Source organism: Podarcis bocagei (genome assembly GCF_964188305.1).
Source record: "Podarcis bocagei genome assembly, chromosome: 2".
Taxonomy (NCBI): Eukaryota; Metazoa; Chordata; class Lepidosauria; order Squamata; family Lacertidae; genus Podarcis; species Podarcis bocagei.
In genome coordinates this window covers 107,237,709-107,256,321 of record NC_138126.1, presented here as the reverse complement: position 1 = coordinate 107,256,321, position 18,613 = coordinate 107,237,709, and the positions used below count along the sequence as shown (strand labels likewise).

The 18,613-nt window shown below is 43.3% G+C and overlaps 1 long non-coding RNA gene across 1 annotated transcript; it reads left to right on the top strand.

Annotated features, from left to right (window-relative positions):
• Positions 1-621: 621 nt before the first annotated feature.
• Positions 622-11,083, top strand: LOC308579914. The gene is made up of 3 exons (XR_014004633.1): positions 622-720; positions 4,690-4,804; positions 10,853-11,083. It is a non-coding gene; the product is annotated as an uncharacterized lncRNA (long non-coding RNA).
• Positions 11,084-18,613: the final 7,530 nt, after the last annotated feature.

Genomic DNA, 18,613 nt, shown 5'->3' with positions numbered 1-18,613 from the left:
TTTCGTAGACTAGACATGAAGCTGCCTTACTCAGAGTCAGGCCATTTAGTCACATAGCTCATATTATCTACATTGGGAGTGGCTTGCAGGCATAGGAGCCAACACCTAAGGACCAAGGTCTCTTTGCCCCTCAATAAAACATTTGAGGTGTATCCCTACTATTGGAATGGCAATGCACACCAGCTTTGCAAGTGAGGGGGCACTGAGCCAATTCTGGTCCAAGTGTGGCATGTATTTAAAACACTCACAATCCCATAGAGCTATTCCACTTTACATTAGCTGAGCAAACAGACCACAACACTCAGTCCATTTCTCCCCATTGTCCTTTCCTAATAACCCAAAGGTAATATCCATCAGGCATCACTGAATCACATCAACCCTCCTTTAATCTTTCAGCGTACAATGTGGAACATTTTGCCACATATGCCAGATTAAAGGTAGAACCAGCTGAATATGAACCCAATCCATCGAAGGACACATTTCTTCTTGGGCGATTAGTGGCAGTCAGCATTTTTGAACAGTGTTCAGAAACATGTCCTTGAAGCTGGCTGGAATGTAACTTTAATGTATCAGAGACAACATTCAAAAGAAAAGCAGAGTGGGGAATAATTTTTATCGGAGCTTTTTGTCTGTTGCAGCAGATATTTATATGTGAAGTAATACAAATGTATACAAATGTAAAGATGAAAATGGTGGAGGAGGATCCCGCTACAGCATGGAGTGAGTATGATCGCCACATTTATTATCCTAACCCCCTCCCCTCAAGTTTTTAAACTCTTTCTCTCCAAATCACCCCTAAGCTGAACAGCTAACAGCTTGAGCTCCCCCACCCTGCCCCAACAATAGATTTTTTAAAAAGTACTTTTGCACACAGTGCCAACTTGCTCCCACAGGAAGCCGTGACAGTCACCAATCTAGATGGCTTTAAAATCAATTAGATATATTCATAGAAGAGAGGGCTATTGACAGCTATCAGCCATTATGATGGCTATGTTCTGCTTGCACAGTTGGAGCTTCCCCCTCTTCAAAATCAATAATAATAACAATAATAATAATAATAATGTTAAGAAAATTCACCAAAAAAACCCTATCCTTCTGACATGGTTTGCCATATGTCCAGATTTTCCCAGACATTTACAGCAATTTCCTCCCAGAAACTGCTTCCAACAGCCAATTCCCATCTATGTCCTGGAAATTTTGGATGTATGGCAACTCTCTTTGAATACCAGTTCAGGGGAGAGTTCGCTCATGGTTGAATCCTGCTTGTGAGTTTCGTATGGGCATCTGGTTGGCCACTGTAAGAACAGGATTCTGGTCTAGATGTGCCATTGGCCTGATCCTGCAGGCACTTCTTATGTTCTCAAGAGCTTCTCCACATACAGCCGAGGGTATATGAGGGATAGTTGACCGAGCTGGCAAGGCTCGCTGATGTCCAGTAAGACCTTGAAAAACAGATGGGGACAGGGCCTTGTGGACTCTGTAAAGTCCTTAATGAGAAACATTAGGGAAGATAAAAACTGTAGAAAGTAATACCGTGTTATATTATCTCTCACCATCATGTAACAAGCCAACAAGTGGAGAAATGCTCAACATGCACAATGACTTGGCTTACAATGGCAGCAAAGTTAGGTTGAAATACCACCAGTGCATACCATCTTCTTTGCCAATTGAGAGGGATTCGGGAAAAGAATGTACTTCCCTAGAAATTTTCCAGGCATCTTTTGGGAGGCCAAAGTAGAACAGATTTTCAGATGTTTTGGATATTTTATTTGGAGGGTGGGGACAGAAAGAGAATGAAAAGCATGGATAAAATAAGGGGTAATACATCCATTGAAACGAATGAGTGTGACTAAGTTAGGACCATTAATCTTAACAAGTTACTCTGAGTAAAAACCTGGTTGACTTCCACCTAAGTTACTTTTCAGTGGTTTGGGAAAAACCAAGCAGGTTTTTATTTTATAACTGGGCTTATAAGAACAATACTGCATTTTCCCTGCCCTTTGTTGCTTATATAGTTTTCCATAGTCTCCCCTGTGGCATGGAGCTCCAATTTATAGAGGGAAACAAAGGCAGAGGTGGTGTGCTTGTTCTTACTATCCCTCATGGTGTGAGGGATTTAGAAATTTGGGGCAGGATCCACCTAACATGTCCTGTCAGTGGAAAAGTCCTTTCTGTTCTGCAGTGGGTTTCCCCCCTTCTCCCCCCATGCCCTGCACCCCCTGAAATTGGCTTGGGGTGAGGTGTTCTGGGGGGAGAAATTGCAGAACATTGCATGGGGGGAAGAGAGGGGGCATAATTCCGTCTGAAAATCTGAAATGCTTGCCCTGATGGAATGATCAGAATAGCGCAACACTGAATTCCTCCCTCGGAATAAGGCTCACTTTGTGGCGTTTATTCTCTGCATCAACCCAACGCATATCATTTTTCTGCCCAGTCAACTACACGACCATAAAACAAAGTGCTGTGTCAACAGGGGGGAAACAACCCCACTGACTCGCATGCATTGTATAATACTTAGACATCTCCTCCAAATGTAGATTTTGACTCTTTGCCCAGTGCTGCACTGAACGTTTTCTCATCAAACCCCTAATTGCTAAGTAAATCTTTGCTCAATATATCTCCACAGAGAACAGGCGGGGAGGGATTTAGAGTCCAGTATTAGTCTCCTTTCTACTTTGAGGTTAATCTATTCCCTTTATTTATATGACATTCTTTAAGTTGCAAAGTTACTAATGTTCTTTTCTTGGAAGAGATTACTTCTCTTTAAATAAAAGCAATGTGCTATATTTCCAAGAACTCTGTACCCACCAACTCCCCTCCCTCCCCAAAACACGAACTTCTTTTTCCAGACATTTGGCACTGCCATTTTGTCACCAAATATTCTCGACATGTTACAAATCACCACCTGATCATTTAAATTGTTTTCTGTCTGTGCCGTATAGATCAGGAAGCTCTTGAATTTATTCTTTTGTATGAGCCAACTTTGGAGTCCAAAAAAACAGTCGGGAGCTTTGGGAATTTATTCACTTAATAAGATCAAATCAAAATTGGACCAAAGCCATCTGTCCTGGTGTAGTAACCAGGCACCAGCTCCTACAATCTCCTGTAAACAGAGAGTGATGCAGTCATGACTGCTTCAGGTTCTCTTTATGTTTTCCAAGGCCAGACACTCAGGACCAAATTAAACATGGCAGTGATCACAAGGGCAAAACACTTACCCGTGGAAGCGGTCCATGAAACCACCATCTCATTTAATGTTCTCAGCAAATGCACTGGCCCATATGCTTATGATTTCTCCTAAGCCAGCGATAACTGGTGTGTTAATGCCACATGCGTAAGAACATTTTAAAAATGTGGTAGTCACATGGAATGCTCTCAGGTGCACCTTATTTGTCCATGGACAGAAGCATGTTTAAATTGAGCATCGTCAGTGTTCACAGAACACTGGGAGGAAACCTCAGTCCATACCTACCTGGACAGGAAAGGATGTATTCAGGAAGTCATTTCCTCTTGGGATACATGAGACCTTCCTTTGCCTGCCAACCTGCAGTTGCCTATCAGATGCCACTTGGAAGACCATAGAGTATCTAGGCAATAGCCTTCTGACTTTATTTACCACCAGCAACTGGTATTCAGTGGTACATTACCTCCAAAGTTGGTGGTTTAATATAGCAATCACTTATCTAACAGCCATTCCTAGACATCCTTCACAGATTTACTGTGCCACTTCAGACTAGTAGCCATCACCGTATCCTGTGTTGGTGAAATCTCTAAATTCATTACGCAATGCATACTTTTCTTTGTCTGCCCTGAATCTCTTGACAAACAACTTCATTGGGTGACCCAGAGTTCTAATATTGAAAGGGAGGGAGGAAAACCGTTCCCACACACTCCACCGCCAGTTATATTACTATGGCTTCTTTCGCCTTTGGTCATGAGCTTGAAGGAGAACTTGCCATGGATGCGTTTGTGCATCTGAAAAATGAGCGATCAAGTTAGAAGGCAACAGTTCCACAGAGATGCCCTTTAAAATGTCCATGCATTCACCTCACTGTTATTACAAGCTGGTAGTACATTACACTCTTATAGCTCTACCCCATTCAACAAAGCAATGGCGGATGACTTTCCTTTGCAAGTCCACAGTACAAGACAGTGCCGACCTAGTGCACACAAAGCAGTTTGCAAGCAGTTCTCATGTACGAAGAAAACCCTGCTCATTTTATAGATTAACTCTTGAGTGGTCCAAAACCACAGGAAACCAAGGGCCATGTAGAGGGCTATAAATAGACTTTCAACTTAAGGCTCCTTTTTAGACATGGGGTTGGGAGCAGAGGGATAAAATGCTCCTTGGGGGAAAACCTGATCTTTTCTCCATGTTTCAGTTGTCAGTTTTGACAGAAATGATAAAAGCTAATTAAATTTTTGTTAATTTATTTTGTCTGATTTAGTGACTGCTTGTCACACAAATCCCTCAGTAAGTCAGACTTTGCTTTGCTATCAACCTTTCCACTCTTCTCCACCCCAATATGCTATTAGGTAAACGCTGGGAAAGTGGACTTGTTTAACTCAAATAAACACAAGGAGCACTTAAGCTCAATCTACCTTGCACGGTTCTTTCGCATGTGTCTGCTTGGGAGAGAAGCGAACTTGGTCCAAGTTTATAAATCTCAAACTGCTTTTACTTTCCAGTAGCTTCGGTGATGGCAGCCCAGAAGCGGGATTTTAAAGAACGGACGGGGAAGGAATCGCAACAATAATGGCAGCTATAAGATCCTGACCATGCAACAGTGGATTCAACCAGGAGGCAAGAGAAGGCTGGGAGCTCTACATTCCAATAATTTCTTTTTAAAACAAAAATAGCTAATGTATTTTTAAAATATTTGTATTTATTTACTTACTTATTTTCTTTACACTCTGCCTTTCTGTCTGCAAAACCTAAGTAGGCCCACATCATAAATGAAAACTGGCACAAATAAAAACAAGCAATAAATATAAATATTTTTTTTAAAAAAATAAAAATTAAATAAGAAACCCTGTTGAAAATTCACACTGAAAGACACCTGAAAGTTTTTAAAAGCACAAGACTCACCAAGCAGTGTAGCATGGGTTGCTGGCGCCCAGGGCTGGGCAAGTATTATGCCCCCCTGGTGGACTGGGAAGCTGGGGTGGGGGCATGTGCAGAGGGTGAACACAGCCTGCATCCAACAGGCTCCTCTCCCACTGCCTCCATCCACCTGCCCACTAGAGCAGGCTTCCTCAAACTTAGCCCTCCAGATGTTTTTGGCCTACAACGCCCATGATCCCTAGCTAGCAGGACCAGTGGTCAGGGATGATGGGAATTGTAGTCTCAAAACATCTGGAGGGCCAAGTTTGAAGAAGCCTGCACTAGAGCAATCTGCCTGCTCCTGTGCCTCAGTTACCAGGGCTCCGAGCCTGTTGTGGGGGAGGCTGATTGAGTCCCCTCAAAAATGTGCACGCCAGGTGCTGCAGTCTGCATACATACCGACTCCCCTGAGGCAACGTTTGAGTGTTCAGACCCAGAAACCTCCCACCCCCCAAAAAAATTCACACTTGACTCAAATTTTGGTTTGGTTTTTGGCAGAATTTAGGCCACAACTTTATTGATTACAGAAAGTGACTGGTTGCATAGGCTCTGGTTCGACTAGCTCCCTGCACCCTTGCAGGTAGCGCTGACCCAGGGTTCCAGCATAGGTCAGCCAAGGGTGAACACCTGGATAAGCGGAAAGCCGGGCACAGGCTAACTCCGCCACCCAAATGTCCCCCTGGACTCAGGCACGGGCACAAGCCCCTCTCAGAGGTTGACTGAACCATCGAGTCCCTGGATTCCTTTAACGGAATAGCCTTCACATAGGGATGGTGAGAGCGTTCTCCCATCCCTATCACCTGAAGCAGAGCCTGTCTGCAACCTTACAAGTTGTGATGATTTGCTACACGGCAGGCGAAACCCAAATGGTAACAGCCAATCAGCCAAGTGGGGGAAATTTCTGCCATGCTCCTTTCCCAATGACAGTTGACATACGACGGCATAGCAAGGTCAAGTGCAAAGCCCTAAAAGTAGGGAGAGGTGGGCAGGTGTTCCGAATGCACGCGCTGAAAGAGGAAGCTCTGGGTCACGTGCAAGGGCATAAATAGGTCCCTCAAACTGTTTGGACTGTGTCCCATTGGCCAGATTGCACCCAGCTATGCGGGAAGTACCAATCAGGTGTTGTGGCTGACCAATTGTACCCTCCCACAACACAGGGTGTCGGTTTTCCAGGTTTCACCGCGATCCGTGCCCTCTTTAAGGGAGGGCCCGATTTTCATCAGAAGAACATGGACTTTACAAAAATCAGGGCCCACTTGATGGCACAGGTGGAATGGGTATTGTTTTTAATTTGTTGTCTATCTATAGAGAGTTAAGTAAAGGTAAAGGGAGCCCTGACCATGAGGTCCAGTCATGGCCGACTTGGGTTGCGGTGCTCGTCTCGCTTTATTGGCCGAGGGAGCCAGCGTACAGCTTCCGGGTCATGTGGCCAGCATGACTAAGCCGCTTCTGGTGAACAAGAGCAGCGCACAGAAACGCTGTTTACCTTCCTGCCGGAGCAGTACCTATTTATCTACTTGCACTTTGATGTGCTTTCAAACTGCTAGGTTGGCAAGAGCAGGGACTGAGCAACGGGAGCTCGCCACGTCGCAGGGATTCGAACCGTCGACCTTCTGATCAGCAAGTCCTAGGCTCTGTGGTTTAACCCACAGCGCCACCTGCTTCCCTCTATAGAGAGTTACCCTTATCCAAAAAGCCAGAAGTGGAAATCCATATCTCGGCATTGCCTTATAGGCATCCATTTGCCTCAGTTCATTTCAGCTGACCCAGATTTCCAAAGCAAAGGGAATTCTTTCCCTAACTTGTTAGGATTTATTCTGGGAGCTTTGCGTCAAGCTATCATGCTTTAATTAGACGGTTTCTGCGTGAAGAGACTTTTGCCGTTTTGAATTCAGCTCCTTGGCACTGGGAAAGAACCCAGAATACGTGACTTCGCACTCATGATAAGTTGGGAGGCCAACCCTTTTCTTCCTCCTGACAGGAATTTATGTTGGTGCATTCCACATTTTACCTTGGAGTGTACTGGGGTGGAAAGGAGAGAAAAGGGCATGTTGTCTAGTGGGCACTTCTCATAAAACAGATGATATCACAAGCTTGTTGAGTCACTTTAAAATATTGAATTAGTTTCATAATAACCAGGCTGAATCACAAATACTGTTCTGAAATGAAGCCAGTGCTGACCTGCCAATGAAATGGTTTCAACTCCTTTAAAAAAAGTCCTTGATTACATTTATACCCCTGTGCCAGAAACCTCAGAGTAGGCCATAAGCTATTAATCAGCAATTGCAAAAAAATAATAATACACTGGATATTTAAATAGTTTCCTGCATTAATAGTAAATAAGAAATACCATTCACATTGTGCTCGGTACAATCCTGTGCATGTTTACTTGGACATAAGCCCCACTGTTTTCAATGGGGCATACTCCCCGGAAGCTTCCTGAGACCCTTTCGTTCAGGAATTTGGAACCTGTAGAATTGCAGATATTGCTGGACTACAAATCCCATAATCCCTGACCATTGGCTGTGCTGGCCAGGGCTGATGTGAGTTGGAGTCCCACAACCTCTGGAGGGCAACAACTTCCTGCCATTCCTGCTTTAACTGAGGATGCCAGAGACTGAAACTGGCTGTGTATGCACCACTTTATTTTATTTTTTTAAAGAACATCTACCCCAGGCTTCCTCAACCTCAGCCCTCCAGATGTTTTGAGACTTCAATTCCCATCATCCCTGACCACTGGTCCTGCTAGCTAGGGATCATGGGAGTTGTAGGCCAAAAACATCTGGAGGGCTGAGGTTGAGGAAGCCTGATCTACCCCAAGAGCCGGTGCTGAGAATTAGCCAAGAGGTGTTGAAAGAGGACAGACCATCACTGGTGCAACATCAATGTTTTCTGGCTCCTGGCTTGAGCTCCAGCTATATTAAGCTGATCCTGCTGGTGGCTCAGCCCACTTGCAGCTTTCTCAGCAGCTTCATCCTCCTGACTGATGATACTCCTTTTTCTCAGCCTTGTCAGTAGTTAAACCAACTTCAACTCAGCCCCCCAGGACTGGCTGCATTTGCCCTTCATGGGCTTTGACTCAAGACAAAAAGTTGAAGAAGTACCCAGCATAACTACCTAGAAGTTTCTTCAAATGATACTTATAAATACCTCGGGTTGAATGCGCTTCGGGTTCAGCGCATTCAAGTTGCGCTCTGTGGCAACCTGGAAGTAACCGAGCATGTTACTTCCGGGTTTCACCGCTTGCGCATGCGCAGACGCTCAAAATGATGTCACGCACATGCGCAGAAGCTGCGAAAAGCGGCATACGCGTGCCGTCGCTAGTTATGTTTGCTTCTAGATACGAACGGGGCTCCAGAACGGATCCCGTTCGTATCCACAGGTACCACTGTAACTCTTTATATTTAGTTAAGAAAGGGGAAATGTTCGCTACCCCTTTAACAAAAACCAGAATGGTGTTCAAAGAGCATAAGGGTATGTTACATAATTTGTCACGAGACACATTGAGAGCATGTCATCACTGTTGGGTGGGTGGGTATCTTAAAAGCCACAAAGCAAATGGTATGGAAACAACCCATTGAGTTCAAAAGATACGGTCTTGTTTGTAAATGTTTTCATGTTACACCTTTTACAATAGCAGCATTCAAAAGGGGGAGCGAAAGCAAAATGATAGACATCTCTTGTTCAGTTGCATTACTATTTTTTTTTTAAAAAAATCAAGTGAGAGCATGTTTTAGAGTTGTTGTTACCAAGTTAATTGAAGTACATGTCATTTCCACCTCGCTGTGCCTTTGGCCATATGGCCTTAAGCCATTATTCCTGGAAGCCACCAACCCAAGCAAATGTAAACAAAAAAATAAATGCACGACATGTCAACTCTGACCCCACCTCCATTCGCAAATACCTCGTATAGTGCCATAGACAGGCATGCTTTCATTTATGGCAGTAAGAGCATCAGATACATCAAAACTGGACGTACGCCATGTCTGTTGTGCTTCCTTTGCTGAAATGCCAGAGTGGAAGGATACAGGCTTACTTTGTGCAGTGCAGATGTTGCTCCTTATGAGGACATGGGTGCAATTGCAGGCAAACCAGTCGCTTCCAGGGGAAGGAAGACTCCCACTACGACTGCACTCTTCTGGCCATGGGAGTACAGCAGGCTAGGGTTGGAGCTGGGTTTTCCCCCTCCCACCCCTGCAGCCAGGGAGGCCTGGCTTAATAGACTACCATATAGTATAAACAAAACTTTGATATGCACTGGGAAACCAAAAGAATGGTGTGACTTGCTTTATTGCAATATTCGCTTTATCGCAGTAGTCTGGAATTGAAACCACAATACAGTCATACCTCGGGTTACAGACACTGCAGGTTGCGTTTTTTTGGATTATGGGCTGCTGAAACCCGGAAGTACTGGAATGGGTTACTTCCAGGTTTTGGCGATCGTGCATGCGCAGAAGCGCCAAATCAGAACCCACGTGTGTGCAGACGCGCCACTGTGGGTTGTTGACGCTGCAGGTTGTGGACGTGCATCCTGCACAGATTATGTTCGCAACCCGAGCGTCCACTGTATCTCCAAGGTATGCCTGTACACAAGCCAACAGAGCCTTCTGCATGCAAAACAGATGCTCTGCTACTGAGCTATTGGCTTTTCCTATCCATACCTGGATTCTCTGTAAGGAAGTTAAGGCTAAGACTGAGTGACAGGCTCAAGGTCACTGAGCGGCCCATGTGGCTGAATTGGAAAATTTGGGGTCCAATCAAATACGAGGTCCTAATTAGCAATACAGCCCCGAATCCAGCCCATTTTGCCTCCAGGCACTGCTGCCAGGAGGATGCATCCTTCAGGGTGGTACAGGGTTCGCCACTGGAGGAGGGAATGGAAAAGTTCTTCACCACAACTGCTGTGTGAGGTGTTTTGAATACTAGCAACTATGTAAAACATCTTCTCAGTTAACAATCAGCTTGCAATTCACCCCAGCCTCAGTTCCTGACATGCAGCTTTAGGCCCCACAGCTAATTCAGGCATTAACTCTGTGCAAAAATTATAACAATTTCAAATCATTGAATTTATACATCAGCACGGCATTGTACATCTCCAGCTGGTCCACCTTTTGGCTTCTTCAGCCACCTCTCCACAGCGATACCACATTTTTATCTACAAAAAGAGGAAACACTGTGTATGAAAACAGTGTCTGATCCTCATCCAAGACCAGAAATAGCCCCTAGAAAACTATGTTTAGAACAGGTTTGGGAGGAGGGTGCAGATAAGCAAGTGTCTGAAGAAAGAGCCCATTCTGCCTTGCCCAAGATGCCTCACATTCCTCAGTGTATAATTTTGGAGCGCTATTTAAGAAGAGGAAGCTGACAGGGGGAGTCATGCTTGCAAATATCCTTTGTTTATTTACAGGAAGGAGCATGGAACACAGTGTGCCATGAGGCCTAAATTTTGAATTTGTGTTGCTCTCTGTGCCTAAACTGTCCGGCCATCCGAAGCCTACTTACCTGGGAGCAAGCCCCATTGAATTCAAACAGAACTTTTGAATAGGCATGGTTGCAATTGTGCTACAACACAGGAATTGACACTGGGATTTTGGGGGAGCAAAAGGGAATAGCCTTTGCTATTCTACTGCCATTTTTAACATACATAGGCAAACACACACACACAGTTACGTCAAGAGAGAAAGCATAAAGGTCGTACAGTGAAACTCCACAGCCCCTTCTTACTTTTGCTTTTTTCCCTTCTTTCAGGCTGACCTTTGGCCTCTCGCGACGTTCTCTGCCATGGTCAAGACCTGCCAGCTTGCCGCCTGGTGGCCCCCAGAGGAAGGTGTGAAGATTAACAACCCGGAGGATGTATTTAATGAATAGCAACAAGGGATTAGTGACACAGTGTCACCTTTCATGGCCCTCCTTAACCAGGCAAGCTGACACTTGCTTTATTTTTGTTTGCACTGTTGAGTAAACTTGGGGGAACTTAAATGGATTTATAGTCTTCCTCCCTCCCTGATAAGTAGCAACTGCAGCCATCACCTTTCATTTGTCAGTTTTGACAAAAGTTTGTCAACTCCCTTCCTGTATCCCCACGACATAAAAGTTGCAACGATTCCCTCCCTGCCACACTTTCTAAGAAGAAGTGGGGGGTGGGGGGTCAGGGAAAAAGCAATGCTTTAAAATTCCTCACCGCCACTAGGATCAGGGCATGTCAAATATGGCCTGTGTGATCTTCTCATACTTCCATCTGTAGAAAAGTGTCTGATACACAAACAGTGAGTTTACTTTCCGCATGCCAAAACGTACATTGCAAAAACTGAACCCATCAACCATCAAGAGCTTCATATCCACAGTTTTGGCAGAACTGCTACTATTACTGCTATTACTTGTGGGGGGGGGGGAGCATCTAAAGTTAGCAGTGGGGAAAGAGACCCAAAACAGTCCAATGAAGACTAAGCATGCTCATCAGCTATAGGAAGTTGGGTGTCTGGGAGGATAGGAACCTGGGGAGGGGGAATAATAATAATAATAATAATAATAATAATTATTATTATTATTATTATTATTATTATTATTATTATTATTATTTATTTATATCCCGCCCTCCCCAGATGAAGCCGGGCTCAGAGCAGCTAACAACAGTGAAAGTAACACAGTTTACATAAAATCACAATCAATTAATTGAAATGCAATTTAAAATCAATTCATTCTAAAATCAATTCAGAATCAAATTAATGGCAATCATTGGGCTAGAGTTCTGTGGAATGGAATGTTCTGCAAGAGGGAAGAACATCACTGTCTGAAACCCTAAACAGGGGCTTCTGACGCCGCAGCATTTTATTACACATACCACTTGTTTCAATCAACCTTAAAACATTGAAAAGAAAAGATCGTCTGTGCATACCAGCCCAAGTTTTTCTAGCCTATGTGAATTTGCTACCCCAAAGCTTTTTGAATTATCAAATGAAGTGGGGTGGATGGGGTAAAAGAAGCCCTAACTACCTTGTATACCTAGAGAAATCCCCCAAGCAAGCCACCCACCCACCCAAACATCCATCCCTGTTCTCCATCTTTCAAGGATTATCCCCATATTCTGCTGCCTTGTTCCAATCACTCTTGAATAAGTCTGATTATCTGTATCCTTTTTAATCTGCTTCCAGGCCTGAATCTCCTTGGTTATGTGCATCAGCAGGTTATGCAAATACAGCCGTACCTTGGAAGTTGAATGGAATCCATTCCGGAAATCCGTCTGACTTCCAAAACGTTCAAAAACCAAAGTGCGCCTTCTGATTGGTTGCAGGAAGCCCCGCCGGATGTTCGGCCTCCAAAAACAGTTCACAAACCGGAACACTTGCTTCTGGGTTCGCGGCATTCGGGAGCCAAAATGTTCAAGAACTAAGCTGTTCGAAAACCAAGGTACAACTGTGCTTGGGGGAATAGTTAGTTTCTGGTTCCACTGAATGGTATGGTTTCACATTGGATAGGGGACTGCAAGGTGATATTCTGGGATTTGAGGGAGTGACCTGCCTGGGTGGACTAGATGATTCTCTGTATCCCTTCCAACTCCACAATTCTTTTACTCTATTATTAGTTCTGGGTGATGTGATGGAACTGCTGAACGAGTGTTTGTGAACAATAACTCTGTTGTCATCATCTGAGGATCTCTTCCATGTTCCACCACCAATCAAAGTTAGGCAGGTGCTTACTAAAGGGAAGATCATTTATGTCATGCCAATCCATCTTCGAATTGCCCTCTCCAGAGATGCTAACCTGGCACCAGTATTGGTGTCCTTTCCATTGTCATGCAAATTATTATTATTATTATTTATTGAATTTATATACCGCCTTATACCTGGAGGTCTCAGGACGATTCACATAAAAAGATCACAGTACAGTGGTACCTCAGGTTAAATACTTAATTTGTTGCGGAGCTCCGTACTTAACCTGAAACTGCTCTTAACCTGAAGCACCACTTTAGCTAATGGGGCCTCCTGCAAACAAAGGACAAGTGAAGAAGTTATAGGGCCTAGGAAAGATAAGCGCTAGAGTGCCCAGAGCCAAAGAGGCTGAAATAATATTACAGATAGGCAATGGATTGAGAAAGAGGAACCCAATGGAAAAGTCGGTACATAATGAGGCTTGAGGAAAAAGTCATATGAAAGAGAGAACCGTGTGAAAGGAGGCTAACTGGGAAGGAAGTGAGAAGGCAAGAGAGGAATCCATGGAAGCATTGGATTGATAGGTTTAGAGTTAATTCCTGATGGGAATTTGGCCAGATGTAGCTCCTATTGTCACTGCAACATCCATGCTCCTTCAATATACAGTGGTACCTCGGGTTAAGCACTTAATTCGTTCCGGAGGTCTGTTCTTAACCTGAAACTGTTCTTAACCTGAAGCACCACTTTAGGTAATGGGGTCTCCTGCTGCCGCCGCACTGCTGGAGCACGATTTCTGTTCTCACCCTGAAGCAAAGTTCTTAACCTGAAGCACTATTTCTGGGTTAGCGGAGTCTGTAACCTGAAGCATATGTAACTTGAAGCATATGTTACCCGAGGTACCACTGTATATAAAATAAAAATAAAAGCAATAACCCAATAATATCCCCCAAGGGCTTTTTACTTACATGTGCAATGTGTCATCTCAAATCTAAGTCACCTTGGCCTGTTGACCTAAAACTGTTTTATCTATTCTCTTGTTCCAGCGAATTTTGCAGCTTTGTTTTCATTACTGCTGCTGGTGTTTTAATAGAATTGTAGAGTTGGAAAGGACATGAAGAGTCATCTAGTCCAGGCATAGGCAAACTCAGCCCTCCAGATGTTTGGAGACTACAATTCCCATCATCCTTGGTCCTGTTAGCTAGAGATGATGGGAGTTGTAGTCCCATAACATCTGGAGGGCAGAGTTTGCCTATACCTGATCTAGTCCAACCCTCTGCATTTCAGGAAGCTAAAGAATCCCTGACAGTTTTGTTCTTGTTGTGCTGTATGTATTTACTATTTTTATTATTTTATTGCCAACCATCCTGAGTCCTTTTTCCTTGAACCGTGGCATAGAAATCCTCAAAATGCATATGTACAACATAGTTACTTACATACATTCACCTATCAAATGGAGAGTAGTTGATTTCTTCCCTAGTAATGTAGCCATTAAAAATAAAAATAGTGCATTTCTCCCCAGCATCACATATTTGCAAACACTGATGGCCTAATTCCCTTTATAGTTCTGTTGCTTATATTGTAATTGTGTCGCTGACATTGCTTTCTGGCCTAGGCAATAAACATCTGAATTTATTTTTGCAAGAGCGTCAGGCTTCCAGAGCACACATTTAGCATACCCATAGTCAGTGGGGATTAGCAAGATGCCCACCAAAACAGCAGCATCAAACCTAAATGTCAGGGCTGGAATTGGCAAACTCTAGGTGTGCGCTGAGCAAACGTCCAGGAGCCAATGAAGAGAGGTTTTAAAGGACTGGGTTCGGGAGGTTCGAATCTGGGCTGAGGTGTGATAAGGTCCAGGCTCAAGGGAACTTTTAATAAGAAAAGGGTGCTCTATTGCCAGGCTCCTTGGCATGCTGCGAATTGTTGATAAAAATTGGCAACGTTCATGCCGCCTTGTTTGTCTGGTTCATGCCAGACCTATTCGCCTACCCGTTTTCTTACACATCCCCCTCATAACACACCTTTTAAAAATAATTAAGAAAACAGGGCAAACAAGCAGTACTCTCCACCTCCATCGCCACCTCTGGACCAACTTGAATAGGTCTTAGATAGCTTGTTTACATTGCTGGATGCCAAGAACATAGGTGATGAGAAGGCGCTGCCAGTTCATTGCCAGCTATGCCTCAAAATCAGTTCTCTCTAGGGGGGAAGAGAAGTGTAGATATATTCTCTCCCTCCCTCTCTCTCTCCCTCCCTCTCTCATGTACACACACCAAATCGCTTCTATGAAACATGGGCACCTGAAAGAAAACCACCAGAGACACGAGAGTAAGGGGAACCAGATAATGAAGGAGATTCCTTCTTTCTTCTGTTACCATGCGCAGGAGCCATTGTGAGGGAAAGGCACCTATTAACCTTCAAGACCAATGCTTCTCCGTGTCTCTATGGCTCCTCAGGAAGATTCCTGAGGCTTAGCACCTTGGTTCCTGAACTGAACCCCAGTTCTCATTCCCCATTTTAGGAAAACAACATTCCACCCGTCATATGAAAACATCCTTAGACACTCCATAAACCATCTTCCTGGAGGGGTGGCAGAGAGCCGAGGGGGAGGGCTCCCAACGTATGGAAGCTAATATAGAAGTGCATTGTGCACACCTCTGTGGCTGGCTGGCTGCGGGAGTTGCATGAATTTGTGGGTACCGTCATATTGCTGTTTGGTTAAGTGCTCTGTTTAAATAGTCAGGCACCCTGCTGGTCCAAGGTGGGACCAAGACACCACACACATACTAATAAACCTGTGGTGTAAGAGCTACAGACAGATATTTAGGCTGGCAAAGGTCTCTACCTGCATCCCTGAGAAACACTGGGATTTTCTAATTCAAGTGTGGACCTCAACCTTACTTGCTTATTCTCCACCATGAAATTCAACCATGGTGATTGTGGTGAATTTAAACGGCATGCCTAGCGTGCCAAACATTTTTCTTCCCAGCACTTTTGTTGGAAATTCAGTATTATTCCCATTTTGCAAATGGAAAGGCAATACAGTGGTACCTCGGGTTACATACACTTCAGGTTACATACGCTTCAGGTTACAGACTCTGCTAACCCAGAAATAGTGCTTCAGGTTAAGAACTTTGCTTCAGGATGAGAACAGAAATTGTGCTCCGGCGGCGCGGCAGCAGCAGGAGGCCCCATTAGCTAAAGTGGTGCTTCAGGTTAAGAACAGTTTCAGGTTAAGATCGGACCTCTGGAATGAATTAAGTACTTAACCCAAGGTGCCACTGTAAATATTCCAATACAGGGCATGTAAGAAGTGCACAGCTGAACTTTTGGGGTTTACATATTCATGTTGTGAATGTGGGGGAAGAATTTGTAAGGGTGGGGAAAGCCTAATGTAGATATTACCGTACTTTTCTGCGTATAAGACCAGGTTTTTTCCTTGAAAAATAATGTTTAAAAGTGGATGTCATCTTATACATCGGTAGTGCATAGGGTGGGCATATTATTGGTTGCTGCCGCGGCTGTTAGCAATTATTGGGCATGTTATTGGTTGATGTGACAATGGCTACTGTTGACTGGCTGACGCTGTGGCAATTCGGCACGCGATTGGCAGCTTCTCCCAGTGATGGGACAGATGAGAGACAGATTTCGTGATGCATGCGGGTGAGTGATTTTTGGCAGTTCCCCTAAAATAAGCTCAACAACCCTGGGTAATCCCCCGCAAAAAAGCTCAATAACCCTGTGCCATTTCCCCCCATTTTCTTAAATTTGAGTCTCCAAAAATAGGGGGCATCATATATATGGGGGCGTCTAATATACGGAAAACTATGGTAATTTCATGTACATTAAAATATGTACATTAACCTTTACATACAGTATGTATTAGGATAATGCCATCATACGTATTTACAGTGCTTTTTTCTGGGGGGACGCAGGGAGACACATACCCCTAAACATTTTGTGAATCTAAGTTTGGCCTCATTGAGGGGCAATATGTGTAGGAAAATGAGAGTACCCCTAAACATTTTTTTAATGAAAAAAAGCACAGCATATTTATATAAGAATGTATGGGAGTATATTACATTGCATTCATGTATATTATTTCTTCCTACACATTTTTGTTCTTTTTTCCTTCTTTTTTTTCCTTCTGTATATTCTTTATTTCTTTATAATTGAAATTCTTCCAATAAAGCCCTATATGATTTGCACTTACATTAGGAGTTGAGTGAAAGCTTATTAAAACTTCGGTATTAAAGTGACCTAAATTAAACTGAATTCCCCAGGACTACCCTAATGATCCTTGAGGAGTTCTATCTTACTGAATTCTGGTGCCGCCTGACCTGACCCTTATCTGATCCAAATCAGAACTTAGTTACCCACTAAGTATTCATATCTCCTAAATGCAGTTCTCAGTTCAAAATGCATATGAGAGAAATGAGAGAAATAATATGCAAAAGTGACTTTCCAGTATGTTTTTTTTAAAAAAAGTAAAGTTGTCGTCATCAGTGATAAATGTGGAAGCAGAACACATTCCATTAATGTATAAACACATGTGAAAGTGGTGTGGTTAGAAGATAATCTGATTTGCCTATTATTAGGCTACCCAGTGAGTTTGTGGGTAGCAGGGGCACCAACTATAAGGAGTCGAAGGGGCAAGTTGGTGCGCCGATGGCTAATAAGTCTAATTCCCTTTTAAACCCATCTTAGCTGTATTAAGGAACACGTTATTTTGTTTGCTGTGGATCTCCTGGCAATTTGCTGGATGACCCCAGATGCTAATATCATATTAAAAATAGTAACTATTTCCAGTATCCACTTTCTGCATATATTGCACAGTTGTGTAAACCTTTGTTAGTCTTCCTCTCTAGTCATAATTTTTCTCTAAACTGAAAAGCCCCAGACTCTTTAGTCGTTCAGCATTTTCCTCAGCAGCAGACGTGAACCTTCTGTTTTAATCACTGATTTCGCTGTTACAATGATTGTGCTGTTTTAATGGGCTTATTTCATTGTGCATTTTAATTGTGGCTGTTTATTTTAACATTCTGATGAAGCTGCTTTATTGTCTATTTTAATTACAGTGGTACCTCAGGTTAAGGATTTTAATTGTTCCAGAGGTCTGTTCTTAACCTGAAACTGTTCTTCACCTGAAGCACTTTAGCTAATGGGGCCTCCTGCTGCCGCTGTGCTGCCGCTGCATGATTTCTGTTCTCATCCTGAAGCAAAGTTCTTAACCTGAAGCACTATTTCTGGGTTAGCAGAGTCTGTAACCTGAAGCGTATGTAACCTGAAGCGTATGTAACCCGAGGTACCACTGTACATGTGTTTTTTTCTCATTTGTTTTTATACCTGTAAACCATTTAGAAGTTGCTGTGGCAATTTAGTTGGTGCCTAACAGGGAACTGTTCATACCAATACTGGGGTCCCCCCCCAGATCAAAACATGGTTGCTACACTTGTTAATAAATTTGGTTTGCTCGTTTTTTTTGTAAATCAGAAAAATTGTGTTGTGTTGTTTATATCAGCATTGCAGAACCCAATTATTGGAAGTGGAAGAGCATCATCTCTGCCTGAATTTTTTAAAAATAATTATTGATGAAAAGGAAATTTTAATTGAGTCCACACATTGAATTGACTATCCTTTCAGAGATATTGTGAGGTGATGTGTTATTATTTATTATTTTCTTGAATATATACCCCACCTTTTTATCCACTGTGAAACCTAAGGTGGTGTGTTCTATGTATCTATCTATCTATCTATCTATCTATCTATCTATCTATCTATCATCTATCATCTATCATCTATCATCTATCATCTATCATCTATCATCTATCATCTATCATCTATCATCTATCATCTATCA